This window comes from Colletes gigas, unplaced genomic scaffold (genome assembly GCF_013123115.1).
Source record: "Colletes gigas isolate AHSC1104 unplaced genomic scaffold, ASM1312311v1 Colletes_gigas_Sc00009, whole genome shotgun sequence".
NCBI classification, from domain to species: Eukaryota; Metazoa; Arthropoda; class Insecta; order Hymenoptera; family Colletidae; genus Colletes; species Colletes gigas.
The window spans coordinates 9,014,388-9,037,440 of NW_025106638.1; the positions used below are offsets into that span (position 1 = coordinate 9,014,388).

Here is a 23,053-nt window from a genome sequence, read left to right on the forward strand (position 1 = left end):
TAAAGTGTGCAAAACGGCGAGGTAAAACTGAGGTTCTTAAACATAACCTCAATTAATCACTCTAGCAATCGCTATCTTCTTATATGATTTTCATCTGTTACTAAATTAATTTAACGATACTTGTATCATAAAAACAAATTATTTTCACTTCTGTGACTCACCTCGGTTATACGAAAACAATTTTGTATATTTATACACCTTCTTAAATATGTACATTTCCAACCTACGAAACAATGTAAAATTCAATCGACAAATTTCCTATTTAGGTATCCCCCGAGTCTGGAATCATTACTATTGTCAAAAAAACGACCCGATTCCCATAATTTAATGTAAGTCCCATGATTTAGGTTAGGTCGTAAAACAGCTTTATTCGCTGATCCCCGTTTGCCATACTTCCTCCATCTAACATAACCTTGTTTTATTTGTCGAGTAAAGTCGTTACATAAAAATAAATAAAATATCAATTTGGGTTGACAAAATTTATACATAAAATAAATCTCCTAAAGATGTACGATTATAGACATGCAAGATTCCTAAAGATATAAGGTTAAACAAATGGCCGATATTTAAAATTGAGAGGCCCGACTGCTCCACTCTTAAGACGAAGAGTGAATTATGCTAATTCCATTCAGCCGGTCATATTTATCTCTTGAACGGGAACATGTTTCCTTATTCCCGGAACAAATAGCCGGGCTCGAGTTTATCTCGCTCGTTCGTTTCTAATTTTTCGTCCGCGTGTCGCCTAACCTGCCGATGATAAAGAGGGGGCAGAGGAGGACGGCTGGCGTTGCAGAAATCTCATAAAAGATAACTGGATTTAAGCGGGAAGCTGCGTCGTACGCGTGCCGCTAAAGGTTCTGTTTATTAAGTCGGCAGGAGGAATCTGGGCCAAACCCGGCCCGGGAACACGTAGCGCAAAGTGGAATATGGTAATTCGGGGTGGTAGAAACTACCTCGCCCCCTGCCCCCTACCTGCAAATATACGGCACCGCCGTACGAGTGTCACTGGAATTGCAAGGAACTTACGCGCCACGGTCAATTGAATACGCCGTGGGCCAGAGGGCGCAGAGAAACCAGCGGACGTTTCAGATCGGACGATTTTCTAAATCGTCGACGAATTATGAATGCAACCCGTGTCGCGGGGCGACCATCGGCGAACAAAGAACAGAGGTACGGGGCCGCGGAACCACAATGTCGCAGCCAGACGATATACCGCGTCGCCCCGTTGTCGAGAATTCCCAATGAATTCCCGCAAACATGCCCCCGAACGCCTTTATAAATATTGTTCTTCTGTCGGCGTGCTGCCTCCCCCCTCTGCCGTTTGCGGTCACGGAGCAAGGCGGTGGTTAAGCGTAATGGGCAGTCGTAACCACTGACGGCGAATCTTTGTGTCATCGAGTGCCAAAAAATAATTAATAACGAGAGTCGACGACGTGCTGCCGTGAAGTTTGATCAACCGTGTTGGCAATTTGTACTTCGTCGCGGTACAATTTTGTTCTGTAGTACCAACTTCGCTGCGGTTACGTTTAATCTATTAATTATGTATCCCTACACCAGATGGCGCGATTACGATAACGGGTTAGGTTAGGTACGTGTTGGTCCGCCGAGGGAGAGCCTCGCGGCGTTTCGAAAATCAGTTTCGACCGTTATTTCGGTGCAAGAAAAACGGTGTTCCGGCAATCCGGAGGGAAGATATGGAAGGAAGAGGCGGACGCGGGTTAAATTGCCCGCACCGGGTTCGAAATTGGGTCGGTGCACGAGAAAATCAACTGCAGATTGAGAGGACCTCTTCGCGGTGGATCAGCTCCCCCTACCCTTCTGCTGGCCTCCTTCCTTGTAGCCCCCTCCCCCCTCCCACCGCCGCTAGTCGTTTCCATCGATGCGAAATTGGGGCCGGCGAGTCGTCAGCCAAGAATAGGCAGCTCCTCGGTGTTCGAGGATCGACGATTTCTACGGTTCCACGGATTCCGCTTCCGCAGGTTCGCCGATCGTTATGCCTGTCGATGCTTAGACCTCGACCGAAGAAAGAAGGACTATTTTGCGTAACAACCGAATGCCCCTTTCGCTCCAGTTCGGCTCTATGGCGCCGTTACAACGGCAACAATCCGATCCGCGAATTCGAATCCTTGCGCAAATTGCCCGTGTACTTCGGCCTTCTTCGAATTCCGATCCCGCTAACGATTCTTGTAATCGAAGCCTTTCTAGCTTCACTCGTTTCTTGATACCAAATCGCGACTCGAAGCGAACGTGGGGAATTTTATTATTCAAAGAGCTAACAAATTAAACGTAAATCGTTAACGAATAATATTTACAAGCTCTGTAACTTTTAAATATGGAATCTGAAACCCTTGAAAAACCTGACCTAACCCAAACCTAACCCTTGAAAAACCGTACAAATTTCATTATTCCCCGCTTTCGTTAGTGACAGGACCACCAATTATTCAATTTATTGCATAAACAAAGATACAAGAGTGAATAAGAGAGCGGCAGGAGTAGTTAAACGGTATGGCAGGGTAAACCCTTCCTTGACCTTGAGCGGGTAATTGAATTTGCATCTATTAGGTTATGTAGGTGGCTGCGGTTGTGGTGTAAGTGTCCTGCTGTTCCTCGTAGACCTACTGCTAGAAGGCAAACTGCCTTCCGTCTCTCCGTGACCCCATTCTTGGCAAACCCTTATTTCGTAGGCAGATATTTTAAAGTAAAACATAAAAGTTTAAACGATTCTTACTTATCGTTATTTAAGAAATTGGAACAGGACAAAAAATATAGAGTAAATATGGAATATAAGTTTCAGTGGATATAAAACTATTTTTTTAGAACAAATTAAAAGTAAAAAGATAACCGTTACGTCAAAACCAATTGAAAATTTCAACAGTTTCATTCGAGCCCCGTAAGAAAACGTTCCAAAATACTGTGATGCAGTCGTAGAACGTCTTGCACATAATTTACTAACCGGGGCATTAATTGTTACCTCCTAAGACGCCCCACGGTACATGCCAGATCCGCGTCGTTATTCCCGGCAACGGCGTGTAACGATAAAAGCTCGTTAATTTCTGCGTCGCTCGACCCCGGGAGTCGGGATCCTTAGCCAGAAGCAGAACAAGGAAGGCAGAACCAAGAAGTCTCGCTCCCCCCATTTTAATTCTGTTCCATTAACATTTACCTTCTCTCTGTCCTTTAATCTTCCTGAAATAAGGTCACGAAATCGTTCCGGGAACGACGTTAAAGTCACCTTTAGCCGGTTGGCAAGCGACACTCTTTCCGCGTTATTGATCAGACGGACGACCAACCGTTTCTCGATCGAGTGCAGTTTCCCGACGGTCGATGGACGTCGATGGCGGAACGCGGAGAATTCGTACGCGAAGATAGAATAGGGCTCGGTTAACATTATCACTGCCAATTATTTACCATTATGATACTACAAAAATGAATTCTCATGTTAAGACATTGAGAGAAATAAATCTGAATAGAATTTGTGAATTTTAACAGGGTTACGAAAATAAGTACTGAAACATATTTTAGGTTATATAGCTTAAGCTTACAATGGTCTAAAATCAAAATTTTACTTTTCCAGAATATTATACGGCTTTGATCTGGCAGTGAACGTGTTAAAATTCAATAAAAGCCAGTGCATTGGCGGTCCTCATAAATCCGTGCAAAGAAGCAGCCACAACCTGTTGCTTAATTATAGGTTCTCGCGTCGAGGCTCGTCTTTCCGTCCCGATTGCTATGCCCGGTCTCGACAATCGATGTCTCTCTTCTCCGTATCAAGTCCATCGAATTTACGTCAGACCTGGGTGTTTTGAGTCCAGTTCGAAACACCAGCGTTATTTTAGAATTAATTTTCAAAGTTATTCGACGAACAGTCGATTTCGAAATGCAATATGTTTTCAGTAAGTTTAGTTACCCGAGTACACGATGATATTCAAGCCGCCATAGAGAAGGATAGTGAGCGAAAGACAAAGAGGGAACGAGACCTCGAGCGTTCGTAGAAGTTTAAATGTCCGTGTATCGATGCCCTAATGGAATGCAGAATTAAAAGCTTTTTGTTCTCGTGCTTTTTCTAAAGGTATTTCGTTCAACATATTGGTGAAATTTTTCTGATTAAAATGAGGCCAAACGTCTTTTATCGGTATTTTAAGATATAAGAATTTGTAAAACATAGAGTCTTTTTTGTTCTGGTCAGACTGTACGTCCGCGATGGTTGGTGGTTGGTGGTCGAGTTAGAAAGCCTAGCCGCCCATTGAATCCGAACTATGGCGGACCGATAGCCATCGACGGACAGACCATTCAATTCGGCCGGAATATTCGTCGTCCGACAAAGTCTATCCAGATCTAGCTTTATCACTTTGTCTCGTATCTATGGACGCATATCAGAGCGTCGTCCATTGAACGCTAGGAAGTTTCGGTTTGGGAGAGAAAGGTGCCAGGAAAAAGTTACGTTTTCGGGGTCTCTGGACGACAGTTATTTCAAATCTAAATAAATTCCTGAGAAGCATAATTTACGTTTAGTTGATTAAAAGCGTCTCAACTGAGGATTATGTTCATAAAATTAGATAAGAATAAGGCATAAAGAGATGGATACACGATTTCAGTCATAAAATGTTTTTTACCACATTTAGTATGCAATGGTCCCACTGTGCAATGCGGTTAGGTTTTCTTTACCGACACATTCATACGGTTATCGATCGGGGCACGCTCCTAAAAACGAATCGCCTTTCACTTTAATTTCCCTAGTTGATTCTCTCCTGAATTAAGGACGTTGATTTCGGAGAAGAGCGTACCCCACGCTGGACGTAAACAGACTAATTTATGTACTGATTATTTGCGGCTTCCTGGGCTGCCAGCCAACTGCAAACAGATTGCAGACATTTGTTTTGACAGATACGTATTTATGGTAGAATCGTGGACTTCGTTTAAGGGGACACTCTAGTGTAAACCTTTCAAACTTCTTTTTCCTTTACGTTTATCTGACGAACAGTTGCATGTGCAATGTCCGTGTTTCTTTCGTATTCTTTTAGTACACTTTCAGTTCTTCTAATATGCGATTGAAAAGAATTGTTTTCCAAACGAGGTATTTCGTTATATGATTCTCTCCGCTGGAATCCGTGAAGGGGGCAATAATGTGATATTAAAAATTACTGGCGATAAGTAAAGAGGAAATTGCTGCAGGATTTTCTAAATACGCTCAAGATTCAAAGTTCCCGCGAACCAGAAAATATGAAGAGCAATTAACGTTTTCGATTACGCTTAATTTAATTTACGGGTTTTCCCCTGGGATAAGTTGTTCCGTGATGGCTTTGCTGCTTGAGGTAGTTCCACGGTTCTTTAAATTACGAAAAATGGCGTAGATATCTTCATTCTGCGCGAAAGGGTTAACGAGACATGAAGGACGTCTTCGCATTTTAAATAGGCTATGGTACTTCCTTGTTTCCTGCCCTTTCAAGAAAATGTTCGAGATCGAAAAAGAGTATACATAGAACTAGGCGGTTGAGCGCTAGTGAGAATGTTGAAGGTTACGCGTATCCCTCTGTTGACGAATGCGGGAAACGTAGCTGCAAATTATTTAATTTTATCGCCTTAAACTTCTTTCCACTACTGTCCGTGTGTTAAAATACACGTAAAGAGTATACATAGGATTAGGCGATCGAGCGTTAGTGAGAAAGTTGAAGATTACGCGTATCCCTCTGTTGACGAATGTGGGAAGCGCCGCTGCAAATTATTTAATTTTATCGTCTTAAACTTCTTTCCACTACTGTCCGCGTATTAAAATACACGTAAAGAGTATACATAGGATTAGGCGATCGAGCGTTAGTGAGAAAGTTGAAGATTACACGTATCCTTCTGTTGACGAATGCAGGTAGCGCCGCTGTAAATTATTTAATTTTATCGTCTTAAACTTTTTTCCACTACTGTCCGCGTATTAAAATACACGTAAAACAAGAGTCCCCAATTTTGATACGTTTGGGTCGTTACCTAAATTCGTTATTATCCCGTTGGATTGGAAAAGTATCGCGGCGTGCGTAGCGGGGAAAAGTTCTCGAACAACCTTGGAGAAGTCCCCAGGAGTTTTGCAAGCTCGATAGCAAGGAAGGGGATTTTTTATCGCAACGAAGCACCGTCTATAGATTCCGCCATTCCCCGGTATCCGAGCATACATCCCTTGGGTGTTACGAGACAGATGCAACGCATCCACCTATTCGTGGAATAGGAACCTGCACATATGTGATCGAAGTTGGGACGCCGGCAGGGAAAAGTGCCAGGAGGAACTGAAAAGGGAAGGAAATAAGCACTGTACGTGGCGAAGGCGGTTCGCCGTTGCCAAAAATCAAACTTTCTGGACCGTGCGCCCTAAAGGAGGGGAACGGAAGGAAGGGCAGAGTACGTTTCATAAACGAAATAAAAGCACGGCGATAAATAGTCGTGAATATTTTGAAATATCATATTCGACAGTGGCCTGTCGATCGTACATTAGCGAAACACGAAATATTCACCGGCTGATTAATATTTGCGAGCATCGCGCGTTTTGCACGGTCGAGAGCTATTTAATTGCATCGTACGGTCGTTAAATAAATAAAATCGTCGCCTGGAGCTGGTACAGGAGATGCAATTTTCATCATCGAAGCGCGAGAACGGTGTCAGGGACGAATAAAATTTCAATGCTTCCTTTCGTACTGACGATCCTTATCGATTTTACTTGGATAATATACTTCTACGTTTTCGAAACACGTCTGTCCAGCTTTTTAGCGATGAGAATGTTTTTTGTGAATATTTTGGAGCATTAATTATTTTGGGTATTTAGGTTCTAATTTGTTTAATGGATAAACAATTTGAAAATGTCGACGAACTAAAGAACATGGTTAAAAAGACTGAAGAGCGCCCCCGCTCGGTAACGGGAACGACTACGTTTCACTTATCCAAGCATCGGCGTAGCGCTTTTATCTTTTCGCCGTTGCGGAGGGCAAACGATATCGCACGTCGATAATGGGTTAAACGTCGATATCGCCGGGAGAACGAGTCCAATTTACGCCTAAAGGGTACGCCAGAAATTGGACCTTATAGAATTTGGTCCCTCTTATTAATCTCGTCGAAGTTTCGGGGCGGACGGAGCCCTCGATAATTCGATACCCGACACTCGATATCGAGTTACGCTGGCCGTGCGCTGAAAAATACGCCGACTCGTTGGAATGTTTAAATTCCAAGGATTCTCGGGGTCCCCCTTGCCTTCTTCTTTTCTATTTTTACCGTTCGGCCCGACGCAACGGTTTCAATTACATTTTACGGCTCGACGGCGGTTATACGTTTCGAGCATTAGTGGCTCCCGACAAATTCGATTCGCCGTGCCTCGTTCAAATTCTCCGGAGCGTTTCTTACTTGCGGCGAAATAGCCGTCTCGGTTCTGTTTCACGGTGGTTTAATTAATCTTCGTGTTAATTTTACTAAATAAAGTATTTACGAATACGACAAAGGAGAAACTCGATTAGAATCCTTGCATTGGAATACGAGATAATAATATTCCGGTTCGGAGGGTTAAAAAATTTCATTCGATAGTAGTGGGTCGTGTAAAATTAATATCGAGCCGTAAGATCTTATTAAATTTGATTAACCCTCCATATACTATATCCGGAGTGACCAGACACTTCATCTCGAGAGCTATAACGCACACAGTGACGGAACTATGCGTATGTTTGTCGCAAATGATCAATCTCGAGCCCGAGCGACTGTCACTGTGTTGGTACAGTATTCCTGAAGAGCTCGAGCGACCATAAATACGTGTTGGTGAACTATCGGTGTGAGATATATCCTTATATTTATAAACCACTGTGATGGAGAATTTGCAAAGATGTGACAATAAACATAATATAGTTAGTGAATAAATATTGTAAAACATTAATTGATTTCCTACCTGTGTCCGTGCGTAATATTTTGTATTTATTTTCGTTAACGTTGGAGAATCTTCTATTATTTCTCTAGGTTATAAATTATTCATTTTAAATGTTGTGTACTTTAATCTTTTTTGATAATTATATTAATTCGAGATTAAATGAATCAAATTAAATTATGTGTCACAAATGGATACGCTTGCATTGGGTTAATTGCATTCGGAGATTCCCATTATTTCACCAACAGATATTTGCATCGTATCTACATAAAATATTCTTAAATTTCACCACAATTTAATTATCCACGGCTCCTACTCGAAGTATTTGTTTAGACATTGAGAATATGTATAATCAATACTTCAAAGAAAATACCTTTAGTGTACCGAGGCACCGTTTCTCAAATATTTTATCAAAGTTAACTTAAATTTTTAATGCTTCATCCAACAAATTCTGGTTTCAAGTTAAACGTCTCTCCTTAAGAAAAAGCTTCTGTTCTACGTGGAACTATTTAACGCTGATAATAAATGAAAATCGATTAGCGAAAGATCCAGAGAATAGAGTGGGGTGTGGCAAAATTTCTCAACCCAGTTCCGGAACTTTTTGTATAGTCAATTATCCAACGTGCGGTCCAGCATTGTAAGAAGTACAATAACGTTACCTAATTTAAAGCGTACAATTGCACAACTTCGACAGTTTCAAACTGTACAACTAATTGTTTTGTTTACAATTTTCTAAGATTTTCAATTGTTGTACTTATCCATCGTTTAAACAATTATCGGTCATCGGTGACCGTCGCCCACTGACAGTCACGAAGCTTAACGAAACAGCTTTGTAAGCTGCGAATATTTAATTACAGAGCGTTGGAATACTTTGGCAAGCCACTGTACCAGCGATAATAAACTCAATATTCAATACAATGGATATATTCAGTGGCGTATCGATCTGCGGTGGTATAGACAAGTTTATTTGTATCTTTTTTTTGTCGGCGGTAGGGGACACAGGATGTACATTCGTCGCGTCAATTTCCGAGACATCGTTCGAAACTCCATTTTCAATCCCCCGTTTGGTTGCAATTTATACCGGGGCCACGTAAACGTATCGCGATCGCGGCGACAAAACAAACACATGTATTACCAGACTTGTCTATCAGAAGCTGGATACGAGCGGCTGGCGCGACCTGGCATCATCAGGATCTTATCTGTCGTCGGTAATCTCGCTCCATCGGTCCCGTATCCGTTACACGGTTCCACACACGCATCATACATCACCGCGTCGCATGAACTATGTGTGTAGCCGGGCCCTGACGTTTAGCTTTTTGCGGGAGCGTCAGCGGAAACATACGTACCTACACACGCGGCGGTTCTGCTTCGATCCGGGCTCCAGCCAGGAGTCCCTGTTATACATGGTGTCCCACCATCACCGACCCCTAACCCTTCGTGGCCAAAAGTAAAATGACCTTTATATTCATATTTATCAACGAAGATTTGTATAATTATTATTCCCAACAATCGAAGGTCGTAGAACAAAAATTTTATTCTACGTTTTTGATTCACTTTTGAACGAAGAATCGCCCCCTTTTCGGTTGTACGATTCCTGGGACACTCTGTACACAGAAAGATCTGCAATAGGTGGTGCATCTCGAGAAGAGTTGATTCCAGAATTTCAGCTCGCTAGAGGGCTATATTTGGTTTATACATTTTCGGTGGTCGATCATTATCAGGTTTCCATGGCTAGGGGAATCCTGTTTCAAAACATTTTCGCGTTGAAGCCGGATATTCTGGGCAACCTTTAATTCTAGAAAGTCGAGGAAGGGGTTGCTCGTACCCACCGATCAGAAATTCTCCAAAAAACATGTTTTATTCTGTTTCGGCTTCGAATGACCGATTATTGTACAATGAAAAGGTTTACCGTTATTTTTGTCCAGTTTTTAAGTGCAAACAGCCTCTAGCAATAAAAAACGACAAATTGTTCAATTCGCGTGGCAGTAGCAGCTATTTTAAGGACACGCCGCACCGACTCTTTCATTTCCTTTTATTTTTTCACTTCGCCACTCTTTCCCGACTGTTTCGCCGGTAGCACGGACTTTCGTCGAATTCAGAGGCTCGTCCTCTCGTGCGGAAAAGGGAGTCGGGAGCCAGGGAACAGCACGTGAACGAAGAATACCACGCGATTGTTAGGCGTCCCCGATTAATCTACGACTTCTTTTCCCCCAACCCCCACACCGTTCCCTCTGCACTCCCCCCTCCCACCACGGTCGTCCTCTTGCCCGTGGTAGTCGTCGTCCTCGATGTAGGTATATAGCTGGTTCTCGTCTCTCCTCGTGATTGCGACGACACAAAGACACAGCTCCACTCGTGCAGACGCGCCACGAAGACCGAGGTGGATATAGTTAAGTGGGCGAATGTGGGTGTCATCGACAAGGCCGACCAGCCCCGGCTCCTTTTCTTCTCGTAGACGGTAATCAAAGTACCACCACCGCCCGACCAAGCCTCGAAAAGTACTGGAACGACGGATTGATTGGCCGAGCCTCGATTGTAACGGAGAACGATAAAGCTCAGGGAGGAACTCGATGTGCTCGATTCTATTTTACCGTATCATGGATTTTTACCCCGCCGCCATATTGGGTCAGGACCGTCTTAACTGCATTATAGGGCCCCGGGCAAGCACTTGTAATAGAAATAAAAATCGATTGAATTTATTTTTTACTTCTTTATCGAGTTCTCTGGGGGTCGTATGTCCTCGGTTTTCGATGTTCGGTGTTCCCGTGCAACGCTGCGGAACGTTCACGGTTTACGACGGTGAAAAATAGAGGGATCGCGGGAAAAGGAACATTTTAATCATGATGGAACAATTTCCAACCTCCAAACTTTGCACGAAATGACGAGAACGGTCCCGTCCCGTTTCTCTTTTTTTTTTTGGGAACGTTCCCTCGCGGAAAAACCGAAATTGTGAAACCCGGAGATTCGAAAGAGTGACCGGTACAAAAGCATATGCTTGATGTACATTTCTGCCGAAAAAAGGAAGAAATTTTAATCATCCGGTTTTTACAACGGATAGGAACCAACGGGAAGGAATTTATTTCGGAATCGGGCAAACTCGTGCCTGATCGTACGTTTCGATGGAATTCTGTTTTTTTGAATAGCATTGTAGTCTTCTAGATGTTTTGGTTCGAAAGATTTATATGTATATTTATCGACGACCGAAATAATGGGTGCTTTCGATCCAAACGGTTTTAAACAATCGAAACATTTGTACGTTTTGTTAAAGTTTTGGTGACCGCTAAACATTGGATTGAAAGGATTTTTTGACACTCGAATAATTTATAGAGTCATAGATATAATTTAAAAAAAAGAAGCGTCCCATATACAGGGTGTTAGGCCATCCCAGGGAAAAATTTTAATGGGAGAATCTAGAGGCCAAAATAAGACGAAAATAAAGAATATCAGTTTCTTGACTGAGACCTCATTAAAAAGTTATTAACAATTAAATTAAAAAATTTCAAATTGTATTGGAAAAATTATTTTTGGCTGCGGGGCTCAATTACAATCATTTTTGGTGAATACACATATCCCTGAAATCCTACCCACTTTCGAGAACAAAATTCGAGTAGGTACTGAAATTTTTAAACGAAATTAAAAAATTTCAATTCATACTAAAAAAATTAAATTTAGTTACAGGGGTCAATTACAAGCATTTTTGGCGAATAGACATACCACGAAATCCTACGCACTTTCAAGAAAAAAATTCTGTACGGGCGGAACTATAAACGTAAATAATTTTGTAACGGAGCCTCCATCAGCAAATTAGTATTCTTCATTTTTGGCTTATTGTGGCCTGTAGAATCTCCCATTAAAATTTTCCCCCGGAATGATCAAACACCCTGAATATTCGTAGTAGGTTTTTCAAATATAATAATTGTGTATAATAAAGTGCGAGGAACTGTGCTCGAAACGGAAATAAAATTTCTCTCACGATTTGCCCGTTGACACAATTTCGCGGCCGACGGGAACTGTACGCGAGATATTTTCGATGACTGTTAAATTTCAACGCTCCTATACATCCTAGTAAATTCGACGGGGCCATAATGCAGTCGTCACGTGTGCGGGATTAATACGCGAACGATGCGTTTATTTAACAGAGCCGTTTGTTTGTCGGGGAGTTGGCCGAGGCCCTCGCGGAGTTTACAACCGTCCCTGCTGCCACTCTTCAAATAACCTGACGACCCCCCTCAACCGCCATTCCACGCCGACCGAAAAATCGATGCGCAATCACGAAACGCCGCGACGAAATTCGTTCGCGACGCATCCTTCACACTTTTTCACGCTTGTGCTACGTAGACCGTAGCGTCTTCGACCATACGTTCGCTCCTCCAGAGTTCTCGAACCCGATTGCCTGTAGCAACGATGAAAACTTACCGTTAGGTTTCTCTTATTGTGTACGACACATCAGCAATCAGAGAACGTGAATGGAAATATGCAATAAGTTTGAAATGTTAAAGAATTGTATGTAAGCTCTACGCACCCAATAAAGTTATTCTGAAATCTGAAATCTGGACATCAGCAATCAGAATCGTAGTTCTATGAATTAACACGGCGCATATTACGAATTATTAAAAATTCGACGCAAACGCGCCAAAATTTTACGAATATCGTTGAACATTCCAGAGTGAAAAATTACCTTGTCCCTTTGTGTTCCGCCCGATTCGTTTCGAAATGCTTTCCTGTCTGGGAAAAGCGAGACACGCGTCCTCGCGTTTCATAACCTAGAAACTAGTGGAGCCGCGCGGCGACGGAGATGCCAAAAGAGGTGGCCAGAGGTGGTACTCTTAGGAAAAGGGAAATTAGCCAATCCAAGGAGGCGGCTGTCCCGCGGAAGACATTACCTCGCCTGACAAAGAGGTTAACAAAGCGGAGGCCTTTCACGGATGAAAAATTTCTGGTCCGTCCCTCTAATCAAGCACATGACTAATGGACCCCGGGTCTCTGTGTTGCACAGACGAATAGAACGCATAGTGCACGGTCATAATCGGAGGAAGCGAGACAGCGGACTCCTCCGAACATACTCCAGTGGTTTCTTTGCATCGTCACCCAAGATTGTACAGAATGTTCAATCACGGGCAGACACTCTTTTAAGGGACGAAAATCGAACACGATGAAATTGCTTACGGGGCTTTGTGCAAATCAAATTCATTCGTTCGTTTATTTTTGCAGTTATTTATATAACAAACGTATCTTGGAGTTGTCAGTTACCTTGATATTAATATAATCGAAAATTGTTAGAGGGAAACAATTCGAACGATTAACAAATGAAAGGAATATATTATGCAATACAAAATTAAAATACAAAATAACGTATATCGAAAAGCTTACAAATTTAACCCCGTAACGTTTGCTGTACATTATATAAATTAAAGGAGAATAAAGTATTTAAAATAGTATTCAAAGGATGTGTAACATAATGTACGAACAGTGTACCAATTTTATTATTAAATAATTTGTTGCATCTGTGGCGTCACATCCAGTACTCGCCATCAGAAGGCTATGCTCTTGTCTCTCTTGCAAGCGCTTGACTGACCCATTCCGATATACAGGGTGTTCGACCACTCCTAGGAAAAATTGTAATGGGAGATTCTAGACGCCAAAGTAAGACGAAAATCAAGAATACCAATTTATTGATGGAGGCTTCATCAAAAAGTTATTAACGTTTAAAGTTCCGCCCGTACTGAATTTTTTTCTCGAAAATACGCAGGATTTCGGAAGTATGTCTACTAACCAAAAATGATTGAAATTGACCCTCGCAACCGAAAATAATTTTTTTAGAACGATTTCCAATTCTTTTTTTTCGTCGAATTTAGGCACCTAATTAGATTTTTGGTAAGGAATTTTTTTCTTGAAAGTACGTAGGATTTCGAGGGTATGTGTAATGACCAAAAATGGTTGTAATTTGCCCCTGCAACCGAAAATAATTTTTTTTAGAACGATTGCAAATTTTTGAATTTAATTGCTAATAACTTTTTAACGAAGCCTCCATCAACAAATTGGTATTCTTGATTTTCGTCTTATTTTGGCCTCTAGAATTCCTCATTAAAATTTTTGCTTGGGGTGGCCGAACACCCTGTATACGCTCCTCGATCTACTATCCAAGATCCCGTCGTCTAAAACAGGGCCTGCTAGGGAAGACTTACTGGACGAGTCCACTAGCAGGCTCCGGGACGAAACGCGTTAAATATACAGAACTATAAAATGTTTTTAACAAACTTATACCTATAAAAGCTATAAAAGAGACTCGACCGAAAAATTCCAACAAAGAGGTGGTGATAATAACTTAGAGACATTTAAGCAGACACCACTCAACTGTGTATTTCCCTCGATAACGTTCGCAATAGTTAATTCTAGTCATATTGACGACCGCAGTAACTTTAGGTTAGCGGCTCGTGTGAATATTACAGAACTCAGTTTGCGAATATCGCGGATCAATGACACTTATTCTAGGATAATTAAAACGGGTACGGTGACCTAGCCTGCAGCGAAGATCGTTGTCCGATAATCTGGAATTGTCGTCTCTATTTGAGGAACAATTATGTGAAATCAATAAGTAGAAGAAAACCGCGGAAAATTGAAGAACGACAATGGAGGGGGGTTTGGCGGAAGAGATTCGATTCTATCGTATGGTTTTGGAAGAATTTAATCGTTTGAGCCGAATCGCCGAACGTTTGAAGATTTTTTAAACGAATCTTGAAACATACCTCCTTACCGGAGGTTTCCGGAGAGAGAGAAACAGTCGACAGGGAAAATGGCGGGGTCAAGGGAGATGGCGAACGCGAGCGCGGAAAGAGATGGAAACGATAAGAGGGCTAGATCGCGAGACGAAAGCGGGAGAGGGGGACGTGCCGGGGAGCAGTTTGATTAACTTTTCACTTCGCGTCGTTGCTTTGAAATGGTCCGAACCTTACGATTCGCGTCTACAACTTGCTTTCGAAAAGTTGAATTGAAACATCGGTCCGATCAATACGCGGATAACTTCAAACTTCGGCTTGATTTATCGTTAACGAGATTATATCTTAAACTTCCTGATGTATCAAATTAACGGTGACGTTGCTCGGTGATATATTTTTAAATAACGTCGACGAGCATAGATCTTGCAAATACATTTGTACCGGATACGTTGTATTGAAGTTTATGAAACTTGCGGCAATAACCGGGATTGCTTTTTGTTTTGTACACAAATACTTTTGCACAGAGATTTACACTAATTATACACTATCACTATTCAGTTCGGCACTATTACAAGTTTACAGACATTCAATCACTCTCTACAATTATTCCATTCACTGCACGTACTGCTTTCTCAAGAGTTCTCTCTATAATAAAGATAGTTCTTCTTACAATTGGCACGCGCTGTCGCTCTCGTCGCATGTCCTGCATGCTTGCGACACCTAACTGTAATTTATCGCAATTATTTGTCCTAACAAAACTTCTAGTCGACCGAAAATTGATTAGCAGCATAAACACTCGCAACTTCGGGCTGGAAAAATAAAAATGAATCGTGAGACTCGTCGATGGAAACAATATCGAAACAACGTTCGTTTATTATTTAATCAAATGCCCCTCGTATATTCTTTTATTTTTTCCTTAAAAATGGGGCCATCTATTTTTGCCCCGCGCGTAATTCGATTTCATTTATTTTACCGTTTCGCGAATTCAAAGCACGATATTACTGTATTAATTAGACACGTCGAAAACAGTATAAAAAGTAACTGGTATCTATGCGCGATTTACCACGAGCGAGGATTTTTATTTTCCGACCGTAACCCGTATCGTTTAAGCGAAACATATCTAGTTCCGCAGAGAAAACAAACATAATGAAAAATACACGACCAGCAAACACGGACGGATATCGCGGAACACGAATTTATGCAACATACAAAATTTGTTTTTCGTGTTTGCTTGAAACACAGCCCGAGCTCGTGCCGAATTCGTCTCAAATTACACGTATACATGTATCTATCTTTCCTCCCTCTTTTTTTTTGCTTTGAACCGAAATGAAAATCTAAAGAGAGAATCCACCGTATTACGCGTATCTTTTTTGATGAATGCGAATGGGAATTTAGAAACACGAAATAATCCCATCTATTATGAATCCACCGGCGAGAACGCATTAAGGGGATGTTCATAAATGGCTCGTCACAATTTGAATTTCTATGTAGCACGGTGCATTGTTCTTTATTATTGCTCTGAGAGTTCTACGCGCGTATAAAAAGACGCGAAAATAATCGTCCTGTTTAATTAACAGAGTCGAACGCGTCTAAAAATTTGTAATTAAATTTATTAAATTTTTATAAATTAACTTTGTAATTCTATCTAAAATTTATAAACATATAAAACGATGCGATTACTTTTACACTGCCCTATACGAAAGCTATTAGCTGTCCCCACGAGTAAAAAGTTGAGAGATTGAAAGCAGCTGAGCATGGAGGTTATGTAATGGCTTCCTCCACTTACTCAACATAATCAGCGCGTTTCACACCTCTGGTCTAAAATGGGCCGAACCACTGCAGCGCACGAACCACTTGTTTCTCTTGAGTGCCTGTGGCCCATCCAACACAAGTGGTGTGGCTCACATATCGGTAAGTGTCTTTAGTTCAGTCACTTTGCTTCCTGGTTATTTTTAATCTCCTTTATGTCGCTTAAATAATTCCCGAAACCGAAGATGACCCCGAGTCAAACAGAACAATTGGCGGTAGTTTCTGTTGGACCGTTCTTGATGATTCACGCATTGCTTATAGATAATATAATATATTTTGTACAAATATGAAAAAGAGATACAGAAATCAAGAGAAAAAATAGCGTGCATTCTCAATCCGCTATTAACGACTAGTCCTTCTCCATCCGAACAACCTCCACCTAGTGATTGATTCGCGATTGATCCTTCCTTCATAATCGATGTGGATAATTTCTACTTTATCGACAACGATGACCAATTATCATCAGTTTCAATGTTATCGATTTAATTCGCCCAACTAAAATATCGTAAGAATCAGATTACATATTACGTAATGGGAAAGACGTAACAAGCCCCTGCGCGGCGTTAATAATGATCACCGTACGATAAGCTAAACTATACCTCGGAATACACGGTCGTTACGATGTATGGAATTCATATGCGAAATTTCGAGGTTATATGGGCGCGAGCCGCGAAGTTAACGAAGAGCTTGTAGACGAACAAAAGCCCGTTGTTATCCGGGGAAAAAGGGTAATTGTTCGATCCGGGTTCGCAACGTCGAATTTCCGTTCGTTAAAATCTGCAGCAGCATTTAACCGTCGAATCCGGTCGCGGCATTATCCCGATAAAATTGAAACGTAACGCGGGGAGAAGGCGAGATAATGGCGGACAAGGTATAATGAAATGATTAATTCCTCTCGAGCGACACCTTTCAACCGATGCGACCGGTACTCGCGCGCGCGTAAAAGACACGACATCGGGCGTCGGGGAAACATTTTTTTCGAGCGGTCTAATTCATTCGCGTTTCCTTCCGCGGGCGAACAATAATTTATCACGCCGTAAATTTTCCAAGAGGATCTCGTACAAAGGAGAGTCCGCGAACGAGAAGGCCGGAACGGAGATAAAGAAAGAAAAATAGAAACTGAAACGCGTAGAGGAGGCGGCGGTCGTGAATGGGGGTCGGGTCGGGAGGGCAGAAATGTAGAGCAGAAAATGAGAGAGACGTCGAACAGGGAATAAAGAGGTGGATGAGGGAGCAGGATAGGGGAGGGGGCGAAAGGAGAATAAAATACAGATAAATGGACGGATAGATAGACGGCTAGATAAACAGATAGGCGACCGGATAAACCTTTTATTTCGGAGAACGGAGAATAAAGGGGCGCGGAAATAGAGAGAAAAAAGGGACGGTGACACACGGGCCAAAGAATAGAAGCGAGAGAGCGAGGAAGAAATTGTCGAGAGGAGCACTGCTAATATCCCGGGGGCGGTCGTGGGATAGGGTGCACCTGCGCGTATGACAGATACGCCCCTGGCATAAAGGCGACATTTAGGTCACCGGCTTTCACCGCGGCGGGCTGCACATGCAGACAGGGCTTTACCAGTGATCGTTTTCACTGCTAGCGCCACCGATGTCTCTACGCTTGCAAAACATTACAACTGTCGTTCTCGAGGTCGATTATTATCGCTCTGGTACATGGATGTCTATCGTTTGCCATTAATTACATACCTATATTAACTTTTCTTGGCTTTACAAAATACGTAACTGATCACGTGCTAACATGATTTCAGAAACACCAAATTTGTTGGCGTTACCAAGACTTGGATTAACCATTAAGCAGAATAAGCATATGCTTAAGGCACCGCAGAGGTTTTTCAGTGCTGTCTGCCAGGTCTAAACTGTGCAAGGATCACAAAACCAATCATATATTACTGTAACACTATTAGTATTATTATAATATTAAAAAGAGTAATGATACATTTTTAACTGTGAAAGTTAACTGCAGTGACAAGAATTTTTATTATATTTTGTCAATTAAGTGGTTAAAAGGTGTATTGTTGGATTATGCTTTGATTGAGCGTTGATTAGCATTGATCTGGCCCTGGGTGTTATCCTTTGAATATAATTAATAGTACCAAAATTATTACATAATACACTCTATCAACTTTGCAAGGTTAGAACTTACTATTGTAAAACCTTTTCTGTGGTACTCCATAACCTTTTTCTTTAATCATTGCCAACTTTATTGTTTCTTTATTAATGTTGAATGAAATCTTGTATCTATTCTTTCCTTTTCTATCCCAATCACTCAAAATGTAGTAAAAAAGAATGCGAGACAGATAAGTACCAATGTTTAATAGGAGTAATTACTTACGTTAGAGAAAGGTATGCAGATAGGATTGCAAAAAATGAAGCAGGTTGAAAGCCGACATAGTAAAGTGTGGTACAATTAATTTTATTGGATTGGAAGTTGATAATGCCATACAGGTAAAAAACAGGTTGATAGCATTTAATGATATTAGTATTAGCGATGAATAATGATCGAAATTTGTATTCAGTCATTCATATCCGTTACTGGCAACGGAAATATTTTTCACGCTATTTTATTTTAATTATGTTTTACCGTGGCTAATGGACTTTCGGTTCAAATTACTGATACTCAATATCAATAACGCAAAACGAATCGTAAGAAATATTTTTTCGATCGCGTTCGACCGATTAAATTATATTTATATTTTACCGTTGCCAGTAATACAATTTCCGGTCCAAATTACTGGCAACTAATATCAATAACGTAAAACGTATCACAACAAAATAATAAAATAAAATAAACAACATTAATATAACTGTTACAAGCAACCAAGATAAATTTCCCTCGTCGAACAACAGTTATTTAAAAATAACTATTAAAAGTTATAAAAAAAAAAATCATTGTTATTTTGTGATTTTTCTTTATTTTGATTATAGCAGTTAGGGTCCCCGATTATAATGTCGATCAGTTACATCCGAATCGAATTTACTTAGCCAGCTCGTGTCGCGTTTATAGGTCCGTAATAGAGAGCACTTTAAGCGTGGCCAATGTGGACAGAGATCTCTCTTGCTCTCTCTCTCCCCCACCCCCCTCTCTCTCTTTCTCTCTGTCCGTCTCTCCGAATGTAGGTGGGTCATTATATATTTATCCATTCAATACCAGGGCACAATTATAGAGCACTCTGCTTCGGAATAAATTACGAAAGGATAAATCGTATAAAATTCACTCGTCAATCCCGATTACTTTTCATTGGTAACTCATCTCCATATCAATACTGAATAATGTATCACGCGCCGAAAAAGACAGGCGGAAATATACGAAATGCAAACGGGTCAGCACGGACATATGCAATCTTCAAAATGTTAAACCATTCTTTTTTTTTTAAGAGAACACCAGATCTCTCGCGCAATTAAATTTATCAAAATGTCCTGGAAAAACTAACCTATATTCTCCAAGGACACGTTCACGGGTCGCACAACCGAGAATCACTTAACCTTAAAGTTTCCTTTTTCGTAGAGTGTTTTAAAATGTGTAAAATGGCCAATTATTAATACTTTGCTTTCGAAAAGTTTGTACATACTCCATGATTGTTAATAGATACGCGTGAAAAATTCCAACAAAAAAGGTAGTATAGTTTTTCGTCAAAAAATGATTAAAGGGGATTTAAAAGTACTGGAGTTATGGTAGAAATAACTCTCTTAACATTGTTTGTTTGCTTCTTGGGGTGTTTACAAATCAAACAACTTTCCTATCGCGAGATAAAAATAGGAGCGCCGTTAAGGGAATCCCGGTTGTTCAGGTAGTGGAACTAAACGACGCGTTTACACGATTCGATAAAAGTTTACGCCGCCCCAATATAGTCGGAACGATTCTGTCAACCGGCGACGAGTTTGCTAAGCGACAATAATTCGACAACGGCGAACGCGCAGTGAAACTCGACGTGGCACACAACAGGAGCAAAATTATCGTCCCGACGCCAATTTCGATCCTGACAGGGCTTTGTAGGCAACGACGCCGCATTCTGAGGATCCGTAAGCTCGAGACACTTCCGGAGGGTAACGACTGTTCCATATCTACGCGACGCTAACTGTTCTTCGCACGACTTGCCGCCTCGGGAGTGTAACTCGTCAAACGAACATAACCTCAACCCGTCGCTGTTACAGGATATCGCCGATTCCTTCTTAACCAACATCCTCGTACCAAATGAATCAAAGGCCTGTTCTGACAAGTTTACGGCGACTAACTTTACTTTTTTTTTATTGATTACATTATAAACAAAAAATTATTTCGAAGATAATTAATTCAATTTTAATAGAATTCCACCAGAATCTAGTAAAATTTAGTAACATCGAATTGTCGAATCTCTGTTAATTCCAACGAAGAAAATTTATAACTAGATTTTGTTCTTGTAATGCAATTATGGTACTTTCATTTCCTTAAATATACGTTAATTTGAATACGACTGGCGTGCTTAATCGAAGCCCCCTCTATATCTCTATTGTTTAACTTGGAATTACGGAACGAGTAATCGAGCGATATATGGTGTTATCGATTATCCGTCTATCGGTTTGGAAAGCGAATTTCGATAGCTGAAATGTCCCCTCTCCGGAACGAGCACTGAAAAATGAACTCCGACGAGAAATAAAAGTGCCGCGAGTCGCGAAAACGACACGCCATGCTTGGCGGCCATTTTGGTCGTTAATTTGATCACGGTAGTCGTCACGACGAACGAAAGAACACTCGTACCGGCTTTTATCGTCGAGTGGAATATTATAGGCTTTTATATACGAGGACGGATTGAAAAGTTTCCGGGACGACGATGAAAACAAAATAAATTTCATTCGAATCGTAGCTTATTTTTTAACATGATCCTCTGGAAGGTCAATACACTTGCAGGAGGTGTTCTAGAAGTAAGAAATTATCAAATTTTACAGATGCACGGGATTCATTTGAATCGACACAATCGAATACCTTTGAAACTGTTGACCTGCACGAGTTACGAAGGTCAACCTTGTTTTTTTAAACGGATATACATCATTTTGGTTCCGTATAAAATGATAATAATAATCGGTAAGAATATTTTCCACTCGTTATTCAGAAGTATTAGAATTTAAAGAAATACACTGTTTTAAACGTTCTGTTTTACATGAGTTTAAAACATCAAAACACTGATATTTCCATCTGTATTGTTTCGAAGGCCAAATACTGTGCAAGGTTTTTGATACGCTTCTGGCTCGGAATGTTTCCACGCTATGTAAAATCGTGTAGAAACACGAAGGGCGACCGCTTTGTCGCAAGAATGTTCTCCGAAGCTATAAAGAACAGAGGATCCCCCCCTGTGAAACGGAGATTTCATTGAGAACCATGCATACCAAAAAAAGAAAACATAATGACGGAAAATACCGAAGCGTACGAATATTCAACGCGCGTACCGACCAGAAACATTTCCGCTCGGCAAAAATATTCCGTCGACGGCGAAAACGGTTGCGTTCGACTATGTTGGCGCGTACGCAACTCCGATTTTTTGCCTTTTTTTTAACGAGGAGGACGGGACAGAGGGGGGAGGAGGGCGTATCGGAAAATGTCGACAAGGTAGAAACGGGGAGTATCGCGGATAATGGGGCGGGCGTGTATCAGTCTGTGATAAGTTATTGCTGAATCAGTGGTCGGTCCATAGCTGGGATCAATCCAGCCGAAATAAAGCCCGAAGCATCGTTGGCGAAGCCCCGACCAGCCAGTGTCGAGTTCCGATTGTTTTTTTCTTCTCCCCCCTCCCCACCCTATCGGGAGTAAAACGGCCGAGAGTATCGCGCTGTAACTTTGATCGGTGGTGAACCGCGCCATTTTATTTTTTTTTTTTTTTTAAACACATGATCGAGACTCGTATAAATATCGGGGAATTTTTCGTCGTAGTTGAAGAGAGTAAAAGAGACACTTTTTTTAGTGAATACAATTACGGAATTGTTAAGAATGGTCAGACACTCTTGTCAAATAGTATTCGAATTTTCTTTTTTCAAATGGCTCTTCCGTCGTTTTATTTGTTTAAAATAGACGATCGAAATAGCCGTATAAATATCGTCGACGTTTCGTTTTCGCCCCACGATCGGTTACTGGGTATCGTTTACACACAAAAACGCTCCCACGAGGAATCGTTCCGTATCCGTGTCCTCCCCCCACTCCACCGTTCGGAATGTCTCGTGGCATTTTAAATAAAAAATGAACGAAAAACCTCGGCGATATTGATATACAGGGTGTTCGGCCACCCCTGGGAAAAATTTTAATGGAGAACATTAGAGGCCAAAATAAGACGAAAATCAAGAATACCAATTTGTTGATGGAGGCTTTGTTAAAAAGTTATTAAATTAGTATTCTTGATTTTCGTCTTATTTTGGCCTTTAGAATCCCCCATTAAAATTTTTCCCAGGGGTGGCCGAACACCTTGTATTCTAAACGGGAGGCATCGAGCAAATCGAGTCAGATCGGTAAATTAAACAAATATTTCGTAAGACCGTAACGAAACATTTTTAAACAATAACAAGGGAGCAGAGCCTAAACCCAGATTCGTTTCCCCCTCGAAATTAAGAGATTTTTCTATTTAACATTTTTCCCATGAATTTTTCGTTGGTTAATAATTACACG

At 41.2% G+C, this 23,053-nt stretch overlaps 1 protein-coding gene across 1 annotated transcript in view; it reads right to left on the bottom strand.

Annotated features, from left to right (window-relative positions):
* The window catches only part of LOC122397156, a 76,052-nt gene that overhangs the window by 8,335 nt on the left and 44,664 nt on the right, over positions 1-23,053 (bottom strand). The window lies entirely within an intron of this gene.